The 12646-nt window shown below is 32.8% G+C and overlaps 1 long non-coding RNA gene across 1 annotated transcript; it reads left to right on the top strand.

The window, feature by feature from the left end:
• The first annotated feature begins 2330 nt into the window (after positions 1 to 2330).
• Positions 2331 to 9857, top strand: LOC134233768 (uncharacterized). Its single transcript, XR_009985056.1, has 3 exons — positions 2331 to 2546; positions 2694 to 2784; positions 9277 to 9857. It is a non-coding gene; the product is annotated as an uncharacterized LOC134233768 (long non-coding RNA).
• The last annotated feature ends 2789 nt before the right edge of the window (positions 9858 to 12646 follow it).

The following is a 12646-nucleotide window of genomic DNA, read 5'->3' as shown; positions in this document are numbered from 1 at the left end:
AAAAAACAGTGTGCAGGTGATAAGCAAGGGTAAAAGGAGGTTGCTGCGTAAGTAAGTTTAATTAGTTTTTGTGCTTACAAGGTCTTATTGAACCCAGAATGACCAATATAGCATATTTTTTCATTTGTTACGATTAAATCTAGGCCTGCTCTTGAGTAGGCGTAAGTTCTTAGTCTGTACACAACTTGGGAAAAGGGCAAGTGCTGTAATCATAAAGAGTAAAAAAAAAATATTATTTTATTCGTATTCGATATAATACCTATTCATATACATGCACATAATTATATGATATGCGAAAAATCATGAAAATTAATAAACAACATATAATATTATGTAGAAAGGTAGTAAAATCCATCGAGGATGCAGTTGGGATGAACTAGTAATTTGTAATTAAGAACTTTGAATTTCAGTTGGGTAGGAATTTAAGAAGTGCTGGATTTTATTTTTTAATAATGTAGGCACGCGTTGTGTGTGTGTGTGGGGGGGGGGTGCAACCCTCCCGTTTTTTATTGCAATATTGCGTTTTTCTGTTTAAAAAAGGTGTATAATTTATGGGCTGATGCCCACTTTCATCATTTTTCTCCTCGGCTGATTTTTTTGGTCACTCAATTACTTACCCCCCCCCCCCCCAATACCCATTCACTTTTTAAAAACGATACCAGGTCCCGGATAATTTTTGGTTTTGAAATGGATAATGTTTCAATAAATCCTCAAACAATATTCATTTTTAAAAATATATTTTAGATAATGAGAAATATTCGGTAACTATGCCGTGCGATCAACCAAGTCAATGCTTCTTTAATTTTCCCCTTTAATTGCATGTATTTAAATATAATATTAATAAAACATAAAATTTTGAATTTGTAAAATGTTCAAGTATAATACTTAAAATATTCTGTTCATAAGACTGTTCACTCATTGTCGAGAGGTGAGAAGTGTAGATGGCCATGGATTAATCGTTTTTTCTTAATGGCTTGCAAAAGCTTAATAGTTTTAAATCGAATTCTTGTGAACCATATTACAGGCAATAAATCTAGTAATTTTTATAAATTTCTAAAATATTTCCTTTAAAATTGAAAATGCGTGTGTTATAATGCAAATGGTGTATATACATATGTATTTCTACATGGCCTATGTAAATTATCATAACGATATCAATGTAAAACTGTATGTCCAAAATGTAATACATGTATCATAAATGTAGGTACATGTATTACCTTGATTGCCAATATATGTATAATTCATATTGAATAAATTGATTGAAATTATAAAGAATTATATATGGTATGTGTCAAAATTGTCATTTTTTTTTAAAAAGCTTTGTTTAAAACTAAGGCACTTAAAAACCTTTAATCCTCTGCATATTACTTAAATCATTATATCAATATAAAGGTAAAAGAAATATATAGATTTTATTCGTTTACAAAACATAAATTTCATTTAAGTTTATTGACGTCTAAATTTTATCAAAAACGGGAGCCAAAGAAAACCATACATAGGTCTTTAAAATAAAGACAACTGATCATTAAAAAAAAATTCTTTATCCATGTTTTAATAATTCTTTTTATGATAAGTATGATTTCATAACTGATAAATTTTTGACAGTACGCATTTGGTGGGAAAAATTCCATTCACTCTCAATCTGCGTAAAGTATTTTAAATATAGAAAAATTTCCTTAAGAAAAAAACTTTTGCAAAACCTGAATAATAAGCCCCTAGCCATATATGGCTTTTGCTCATAGGAAAATTACTTTTTATTCCAAATTTTCGCAAGTACATGCATGTATAATCATGTATGTACATCACTTTTGTTTTAATGTAGATATCTAATATAACACTTGTGGATGTAGAGAGGGAGTCTGTGTCCAAAATTATAATAAAACATTTACTCAATCAGTTTTGTTTAGTGTGGCTGTGGGCGCCTAACCCGACCCCAATCTCCCCCCTTTTTCAAGATATCTGGATCCGCTACTATATGTTATAGCTTTGACCTTGAAAATACAGATGGGATCGCATAATATATCTGTTTGATAGACGGTGAAAAAGGAAAGCATGCAAGTGCGCTCGTGCTTCCTGTGCTTTAGTTACATCCTGTATTTAGGTTTAAGTTTGATATTAATTTGATCCGCCACATGTCATGTAGTCTCGAAACCAAATAAAATACGATCTGCGCATGCTTGTTCAAGCAGAGCTTAGCACTTACGAACATTTCTGCATTGAAACGGAAGGCCCGTCTAAAGTTTGAATTTTTTATTCGACTAGCGGCCAAAATCTACTCTTTTTAAAAGGCCTCTGGTGAACGAGATAGAGCATTATTCACTGTTGGGGTCAGTTGATGCTATAAATAGAATATATCGGTTGACGAGACTTGTTTTTCATTGGATGCACTTTGATCTCTCGATCTTTAGTCACGTGTTCATTTTGGTGGGATTTTTCTGTTGTTCTTTTGTTCACAAGTCGCCATACTGGAGGTGAGTGTGATATGTTTCCGTTGAATCATTTGTCTTGTTTAAAAGTTGTCATGGATTTTTAAATTCTTACACCGGGTGAGTTGTCTTGAAATGAATGCATTTTGTTCCATTTTGTAGCGTAAGTTTGATTTTTTTTGTTCCAAACTTGTAAAACTGAGTGTATCAGGACTGTGAACACAGGACAGTTGGGCAAATGTTCAAAGATTTTTCCTTGTTTATCAGATGTACGTCCTGGACGATGTGGTGAAATGGGAAATGCCCAGTTGACGGTATCTCTTCATTCGAGCAGCGGTCTTTCTGCAGTCATCGGCAGGTAAGATCACGTGACAGTTACAAAGTGACACTGTTTTAGTAGTTCTTGGCAGTTACTTGGAATATGAAGATCAGGCTCATCGGGAATCCTGGGGGCATATTTGATATTTTCAGTTGGGTGCACTATCAACCACCAAAAAATCTTTCACAAGCATGCAAAAAAGGTCATTGAGCATTTTAATTGAGGGGGCAATCTTTTCAATAGTATTACTACATGTTTTCTATATATAGTATACTGTATGTTTTCTATAGTATATAATATATGTTACATTTTGAATCTTCAATCGGACAAACACAAGAAAAAGATACAGATAAGTCTTTTTATCAAATTGATCGATGCATGTATCCATAAGATTCATTATGTTTAATTACCAACTAAAATATTAAACACTGAACAAAATTTTAAACATTAATGAAAATTAGCAAAATTTCCAAGTTGCGTCAATTTTTGCATGCTACGTTGAATTTCACAATACCAAAAGCTCATATTACATGTTCTAAATGATCTCCACTATTTAACAACAAATGAAAGTTGCTTTTTGAAATGTGTATAAAACCTTGTCACATATTTCTGCTTAGACACTCCTCATTTGAAGGTCTATGTTCTTTTTGAGCTCATTCAGTATCTGTGGTCTAGGATTTTAGACCCTGTTCATTAAGAACCGGGCCCATACAGAAAAGAGCCCAAATATTGAGATTGTCAAATGCAAAGGTCAAACTCTTTCCTTTTATTATTGAAATTTAAATACTGATTATAACTTCAAATCTTTTTTCAAAGTTCAATGTATGCTGAAAATGCTGATATTGCCAGCATCAATTTCTTAAAATATCTATCAAACACTTTTCTCAGAAGTTTGCTACACTAAGAGTCTCCATTTCACCGAATAAATCTCCGTTTCTTTAAAAGACTTTAGGCTTTCTGGAATACCGTGTCATTTATCACACATTGCCTGTCCCTGCCCTTTAACCTTGTTACTAGCCTTCTGATAAGCATCCTAGAAAGCTTCTATTCTTTTGGAAAATTCATTTCAGCAACTTCTAAATGAATATTGGTGACATGAATTGAAAAAAAAAAAACAGCTTTACAATTCAGCACTGAGTGGATAAGTTAAGTCCATTTAGAAAAATATTCAAATTATGACAACCGCGTTTATAGCACAATTAATCATTGTAAGACCAAGCTTTCCTTGACTTTTTCACATGGAACAAAAATGCAGGATTTGATGTTTAAAATGATATATATAGTTTGTAATAGAAGTATGATAGGTAAGAAAAATAATTAGATATAAAATGTAACATATATTATGAAACACCCTGTATATCAGCAAAATTATTGGGGGTGACTTTCCTATATGGCCATGAAGATAGCAAAGAGTACTCTATGGTCAGGCAAAAGAATCAGTTACAGAGGTCTGTTACAATCACTAGATTTGACCACATACATTGAATTAGCTATATTTCTTTCTCTGGTTTATCCAAAATAGGTTGATTTAGCTATATATTTGCTCTAGTGTTGTAAAAAAAACTTTATCATTTCAACATTTTTAAAGCAATATGAGCTGCAACTCTTTTTGATGTCCGAAAATTTTTTTGCATAATTGTAATTAACTATTTCAAGGACAAAGAAAAAGAATATTCATAAACTTTTGTTCTACTCATACAATGTATTTGCAATCTGAAGCACTTTTTATAAGCTATGATAGAAGCAATATATTTAATTTTGTCGCACATTAAATGTTGATTTATGCTTGAATAGCTCTTATATACTAGATTGCTACAAAAGTCTGCATATAATTATGTAAAAATGTTGTTGTTTTTTTTATATTTTGGTATAAATACTTTTAAAATTCTAAATTGATTGAATAAAGGTTTAAATTATAAAAAAATAAATTAACACAAATTTTAACAAAAAATAAAATGAAATTAAAAAATGTCATGCATATTTCCGGATTGAAATGCAGCGTGTATCAGGAACATCAATTTAAAGCAATTTGACTGCAACTCTGATGTTTTTTGTTTTACACACCAATAAAAAAATTTTAATTATCACTTCTCTATAGAAATAATATCTTTTTTGCATGATGATTGATAATCATGTAGCAGGTATATATTTGTCTGTTGTCTGTCGTTGTTGTTTAGGCATTTCATTTGTTATCATTTGACATCGTAAACTTTTCACATTTTCATCTTCTTCTCAAGATCTATGGGCCATGCAATTTCACAAACTCACAAAGTATCCGTTGAAGGGGATAAGTTTAATTAATCTTTATATATTAATGCTTTTTAATGTTTTTCTCAAAACCACTAGGCAAAAGTTGAAACTCATTTGTTATTTTCAGGTAATGTAAAATTTTCAAATTTGACTTTTAGGGTTTAAATTTTTTACATTTATATAAGAAAAAAATTTTAAAAATCTTTTTCTAAAGAATAGGGCCAGGAAAGATGAAACTCATGTGGAATTCCTCAGGTAGTTAGATTGTTTGTTTTTGATGAGTAAAATGGCCGATAAAATGTTTTACATAAAATATATAGAAAAAATCTTTAAAAATTCTTCTCAAGGTTTGGGCCAGGAAAGATGAAACTCAAAAATCCTCAGGTAGTGTAGATTCAATTTGTTCAAATGATTTTGTAATTGGCCGATCAATATAGGAAAAATCTTTAAAAATCTTCTCTCTGGGCCAAAATCAAACTCATTTCATTGATATGTAGATTCAAGTTTGTTCAAATCATGACTTTGATGTGTACATAAATGGCCTATCAAAGTTTTAAAAAATATATAGAAAAAATCTTTAAAAATTTCAATCAAAAACCACTGGGCCAGGAAAGATTAAACTCATGTTCATCCTCAGTATGTAGATTAAAGTTTGTTCAAAACTTGGGGCCAAAATTTTTGATAAAAGTTTTACATAAATATATAGGGAATTAAAATCTTCTTTTCAAGTACTTCAAAGCCATGCTTAGTGATATTTAAGGGAATCATCTTCAGGTAAATTTTTGTTCAAATTACTTGTGTAAACTTTCAGTTCTATTTTTCCTAGCAATTGCTTTGAGCATTTTGGCCCCTGGGCGTCTTGTTATGAGCTGTGATAGAAGCAATATATTACATTATTGTCGTCCTATACAAAATTGATTTCTTAAATAATCTTATATACTAGATTGTACAAAAGTCTTCCTTCTGAGACAGTTTATTACTTTGTTCTAGTCTAATTGATCATAAAGGTTTAAATTATAAAAACATTTATCATAATAACACATTTTAACAGCTAAATAAAATGGTCAAAAATGCAGCTCATATTGCTTTAAGGAAAGTCCATACTTTTACGGATCTGGTTTTAATTTTACACACCAATAAAAAAAATTTAATTATCACTTCTTTATAGAAATAATATATTTTTTGATGATTGATAATCATGTAGCAGGTATATATTTGTTTATTATAGTGTCATACAAGCATTTGATTTACATTTGTTATACATTTGACGTTATGGAAATTAACACTTTGTACTCTGTTCATAGGATCTATATGTCATTAAGTACAAACAAAGACACATAATTCTTAATTGCCTTTATGGACATAAAGCTTTTTAATGTTTTTAAACAAACAAACTAGAGATCTATTTTTGTTGATTTTAAGCATGTTTCTCCTTTTGAAATTTTACTTTTTTAAAATTTTGCAAAGAATGATTGAAAAATTTCATATTCCGAAATAGGGGGTATGTGTGTTCAAAAGGCTGTTTTGTTATTTTTTTCTGGTCAACAATAATAAAATATGTGTTTTTGTTAACCTTAGATATAATTCTTTATAGGTTTAAAGAAAAAATGGTACATAAACAATTTAGATTTTGAGATTGATAAAAATAGAAATTTTCAAATATTCTCCTGGAAAATCAATTATTTTTGATTTTCACAAGTTTTAACATGAATTTGATGTGATTTGGTGCCTAGGGAAATAAAATATGATATTAGACTTCTTTATGTTCAACTTTGGTAACAAGATTGCCACTTCTCATAAGTATTAAGAATAAAATTAAAAAATTGTGAATCTAGTGCAAAGATGTGTCAATCAAACCCACCAAAATACTGGAAGTTTTAATAACTTTTAAGTGAAATAAGATTTTTAATTTATTTTTGTGTGAAATGCTATTAAAATATATAAGTCGTGATATTATACAAAAAATATTAATTTCAAACCTCTGTCCATACACCTTTAACATTAGACATAATGACATGAACTTTGACTTTGCCATAACAAATATAATTGTCTATCGTCAACATATTGCGTAAGCGGCCATTTATTGTGTTTGTGACCTTTAAGTGGGGCTTAAAAATAGATGTGCATCCCGATCCCGACCTTTTTTTAAAAATTTGAATTATGCTCAATTTTTTTCAAACGGTCATCTGGACTGACATTTTTAGGTCACCTGAGTCACTCAGGTGACCTATTGAATCTGTTTTTAAAGATTTTTCCTTATATTTCTTGTAAAACTTTGGTCGGAAATTTCAGCTTCTTCTCTGCAACCACTGAACCAATTTCAATCAAATTTGGCACAAAGCATCTATGGGTAAGGGGGAACAAAAATTGTGAATTTCATGATCCCTGCCCCCCTGGGGCTTGGGGGGTGGGGCCAAAACCACTAAAATTAATGCAATCTTTAAAAATCTTCTTCTTTACTCCTGGACATCATTAGCAGTCAAACTGTTTGATGATTGTAATCAGCATTGAGTCCTCTACCAAAATTTCCAATTCATGGCCCTGGGGTTTCTTTTTAGGGCATGGCCCAATAATTATAGTGAAAATGCAATTTCTTTGAAAATCTTTTCTCTGCTCCTGGGTATTACATAAACTATAAGCACATAGTTATGATGAAAGAGTTTCTACCAAAATTGTGAATTTTATGGCCCCAGGGTACAACGTAAATTTGCAGGGGTTCTGGTGTTAGGGCAGTGAAAATACATGAATTCTTTGAAAATCTTCTTCTCTGCTCCTAGGTATTAAATAAACTAAGTAAGTACATAGTTATGATGAGCAAGAGTGCCTCTAAAAATTGTGAATTTTATGGCTTCAGGGTCAGGGGTTCTGGTGTTAGGGAACTACATTGATTATATAGTGAAAATACGGTACATGAATTCTTTGAAAATTTTTCTCTGCTTCTAGGTATTAAATAAACAAACTAAGTACATAGTTATAGTGCCTCTACCAAAATTGTGAATTTTATGGCCCCAGGGTCACTTCTGGTGTTAGGGCGGGGCTTAATTAACATGTAAAGTGCAAAAACATTAAATCTTGAATAAACCCACCTGAATTAATATTGAACTACCTATATAGTTATGCGCAAAGACCCTTATCTTCAATAATTGTGAATTTCATTTTTGTGTGAGTTGTACCATAAGGGGGGGGGGGCGTAAGTTATATAGAAAATGAATAATTTTTGAAATCCTCCTTGGTATGAATCACCTTTTTTGAAAATTAAGGACATAATTGTGCATGAACTTGTGACTTTGCCATTATTGCAAATATAATTTTGTTAAATGCAACATATTTCACCCTGCCTATGGGTATTAAGTAACCAAACTAAGCAACTGCTTTATTAGTTATGTTTTTGTACCTTTAAGTGGGGCTTAAAAATATGTGCATCAAATTCAACACTTTTTTTAAAATTTGAATTATGCTCAATTTTTTTCAAACGGTCATCTGGACCGACATTTTCTTAAATGCTATCGGTCCAGAGAAATTTTTACCAGCTTTGCCTACCGGACTAGCTTCGGAAGCTGGATCTGACCTACTTTTTCAGATGAGTGAACAGGTCAATGTTTTGGTACAGCTCTCATTTCTAAGTAACTATGAGCCCTTTTGATGACCAAACTTGCATGGATGATACATCTTAGTATGTACACTTTAGATGCTGGATCTGACCTACATTTTCCGGAGTGAACAGGTTAATGTTTTGGTTCATGTCCCATTTCCAAGTAACTCTAGGACTCAAACTTTATTGCACTAAGGTTGCACACTGATAGACTTAAATTGCTTCGGATGCTGGATCCCACATACATTTTCCAGATAATGGACCAGGCAAAATTAATTAAGTTATGGGTGCAAGTTTAACACCAGGAAACTATAAGGCCTATATTAACCAAATTTGCATAAATGGTACATCAAAGGATGAACAATCTCAAACTTGCTTCAGATGCTTGATTTGAATTACATTTTCTTGATGGGTGCCTAGTTTTAAGTTTTTGGATAGGTCTATTTCTAAGCAACTGCAAGCCGTATCAGATCAAAATTGCATAAATTTTGCATTTTGGGATGTAACTTCTAGAATGTTAATTGCGGGACTTTGCCTTACTTAAAGACAACTTTCGTTGAGGTGAACTTTGATCTCTGATTACTTAATAGTATGTTTTCATCTCCTTCCCAATTCTCTAACAAAGTGTTTTCTTTGTTAATTTGTTTGTTTGCCTTTTTTCACCTTATTCCTTCTTCTCAATTTCCCAGCACTTCATTATGAAGTTGAAGTAATAAGGACTTGGAGAAGGAAGGGCAAAATGAATTGGAACAGCATGCAAACAACACTGGAATGGATTTCTTTGTTCTCTCTTTGCGGAGACTTCATTGTTGGAGATGGTATTACAAAGACTTGGAGGAGGCTGGGCATATAGGATTGGAACTGCATGCCAACAACGCTGGAGTGGAGGTATTGCTAAGTCGTTTAGGAAGAGCAGAGGTGAGTTGGTTTCATTATCATTTGTGCACTCTTACTAATTAGTACTAACATTTCCCTCCCCTCCCCCACTCTCAACACATTTTTTGTAGTAGTTCTTTCCTTTTGTTTTTTGTTCTGTTGTTTTTTCTTTGTCTAATCTTCTCTGTTCTCTCTTTGCCGGGATGTCATCGTTGGAGATGGTGCACTTGGAGGCTGCTGGCTCTTCATCGTTGGAGGAGGCTGGGCATATTGGATTGGAACAGCATGCCAACAACGCTGGAACAGAGGTATTGCTTAGTTGTTAAGGAAAAGCAGAGGTGAGTTGGTTTCATTATCATTTTTGCACTCTTACTAATTAGTACTAACATTTCCCTCCCTTTCCCCTCTCAACACATTTTTTGTAGTAGTTCTTTCCTTTTGTTTTTTGTTCTGTTGTTTTTTCTTTGTCTAATCTTCTCTGTTCTCTCTTTGCCGGGATGTCATCGTTGGAGATGGTGCACTTGGAGGCTGCTGGCTCTTCATCGTTGGAGGAGGCTGGGCATATTGGATTGGAACAGCATGCCAACAACGCTGGAACAGAGGTATTGCTTAGTTGTTAAGGAAAAGCAGAGGTGAGTTGGTTTCATTATCATTTTTGCACTCTTACTAATTAGTACTAACATTTCCCTCCCCTTCCCCTCTCAACACATTTTTTGTAGTAGTTCTTTCCTTTTGTTTTTTTTGTTCTGTTGTTTTTTCTTTGTCTAATCTTCTCTGTTCTCTCTTTGCCGGGATGTCATCGTTGGAGATGGTGCACTTGGAGGCTGCTGGCTCTTCATCGTTGGAGGAGGCTGGGCATATTGGATTGGAACAGCATGCCAACAACGCTGGAACAGAGGTATTGCTTAGTTGTTAAGGAAAAGCAGAGGTGAGTTGGTTTCATTATCATTTTTGCACTCTTACTAATTAGTACTAACATTTCCCTCCCCTTCCCCTCTCAACACATTTTTTGTAGTAGTAGTTCTTTCCTTTTGTTTTTTGTTCTGTTGTTTTTTCTTTGTCTAATCTTCTCTGTTCTCTCTTTGCCGGGATGTCATCGTTGGAGATGGTGCACATGGAGGCTGCTGGCTCTTCATCGTAGGAGGAGGCTGGGCATATTGGATTGGAACAGCATGCCAACAACACTGGATTGGAGGTATTGCTTAGTTGTTAAGGAAAAGCAGAGGTGAGTTGGTTTCATTATCATTTTTGCACTCTTACTAATTAGTACTAACATTTCCCTCCCCTTCCCCTCTCAACACATTTTTTGTAGTAGTAGTTTTTTCCTTTTGTTTTTTGTTCTGTTGTTTTTTCTTTGTCTAATCTTCTCTGTTCTCTCTTTGCCGGGATGTCATCGTTGGAGATGGTGCACTTGGAGGCTGCTGGCTCTTCATCGTTGGAGGAGGCTGGGCATATTGGATTGGAACAGCATGCCAACAACGCTGGAACAGAGGTATTGCTTAGTTGTTAAGGAAAAGCAGAGGTGAGTTGGTTTCATTATCATTTTTGCACTCTTACTAATTAGTACTAACATTTCCCTCCCCTTCCCCTCTCAACAAATTTTTTGTAGTAGTAGTTCTTTTCTTTTGTTTTTTTGTTCTGTTGTTTTTTCTTTGTCTAATCTTCTCTGTTCTCTCTTTGCCGGGATGTCATCGTTGGAGATGGTGCACTTGGAGGCTGCTGGCTCTTCATCGTTGGAGGAGGCTGGGCATATTGGATTGGAACAGCATGCCAACAACGCTGGAACAGAGGTATTGCTTAGTTGTTAAGGAAAAGCAGAGGTGAGTTGGTTTCATTATCATTTTTGCACTCTTACTAATTAGTACTAACATTTCCCTCCCCTTCCCCTCTCAACACATTTTTTGTAGTAGTAGTTCTTTCCTTTTGTTTTTTTGTTCTGTTGTTTTTTCTTTGTCTAATCTTCTCTGTTCTCTCTTTGCCGGGATGTCATCGTTGGAGATGGTGCACTTGGAGGCTGCTGGCTCTTCATCGTTGGAGGAGGCTGGGCATATTGGATTGGAACAGCATGCCAACAACGCTGGAGTGGAGGTTTTTTTGTATTTCTTTGATGTTAGGTCTCTTTGTTATTTTAGCTCTTACTTTTTGGTTTATATTTTGTTTCCTTTGTTAGTATTTGTTGTTATTTGTTCATTAGGTTTTTATTATAATTGTTATTTGTTTATTGAGTTGTTATTATAGTTTTTTGTTTGTGAGGGTTGTAAAAGTTGTTAATTTTCATGTTTTATTTGTTAATTGTTACATTATGTTTTTAATGTTTTTATTAGTTGACATTGTTATGAGTTTCAGTTATTTGTTATTGAGGCAGTCATGAGTTTTACTTGTTAGGAGCTTAAGTTATTTGCTGTTGTTGTGATTTTTTATTATTTGTTATTGTTATGAGTGTTAGTTAGTTGTTATTGTTATGAGCTTTAATTAGTTGTTATGAGTTAAGTTATTTGTTATAGTTATGTGTTTTAGTTATTTGCTTTAGTTGAGATTTTTAATTATTTGTTATGATAGTTATGAATTTTTGTTAATTATTATTGTTGTGATTTTTATTTGTTATTGCATTTATTATTCCTAAGAATATGTCTAATGTTCATTGTTGCATTGTGCATTAGCATCAACATTAGACATGTTGGATAAGGAGGAAACAGTGTGTTTCACCCAAAGCACCTGTCTTCATGAGGGCCTTAATTATTACAGTAAAACTCAGTTATAACAAAGTCACTGGGACTTATGACATTACTTTGCTATATTCATAATTTGTTATATCCATGTAATGATTTTAGTAAAATTTATATAGCTAGGGATTCAAGATAATTTCACTATATCTGTGAATTCACAATATCTGTGTTTGTACCAAACGAGTTTTACTCAGTATCTATTATTTCAGCTCTATTTTAAAATTTTGTTAGTATTTTATAGTTGGACAATTCACTAAAGAAGAAGAGAAATAAGCCAAATTCTAAACCATCATCGATAAGGTAAGATAGAAAATATTGAATTGATAATAATTGAAAAATACAGTAAAACTTGGTTAAAACGAAGTCACGGGGACCTATAAAATTACTTCACTATATCCATAATTCGTTATATCCATATAAGGAATTCGTTAAATTTATTAAGCCCTGAGATCCAAGA

The sequence above is a fragment of the Saccostrea cucullata genome, unplaced genomic scaffold (genome assembly GCF_032062105.1).
Source record: "Saccostrea cucullata isolate Sc308-1 unplaced genomic scaffold, CSIRO_AGI_Scuc_v1 ctg484, whole genome shotgun sequence".
In the NCBI taxonomy this organism is placed as follows: domain Eukaryota; kingdom Metazoa; phylum Mollusca; class Bivalvia; order Ostreida; family Ostreidae; genus Saccostrea; species Saccostrea cuccullata.
This window is presented reverse-complemented; position numbering and strand designations above follow the sequence as displayed.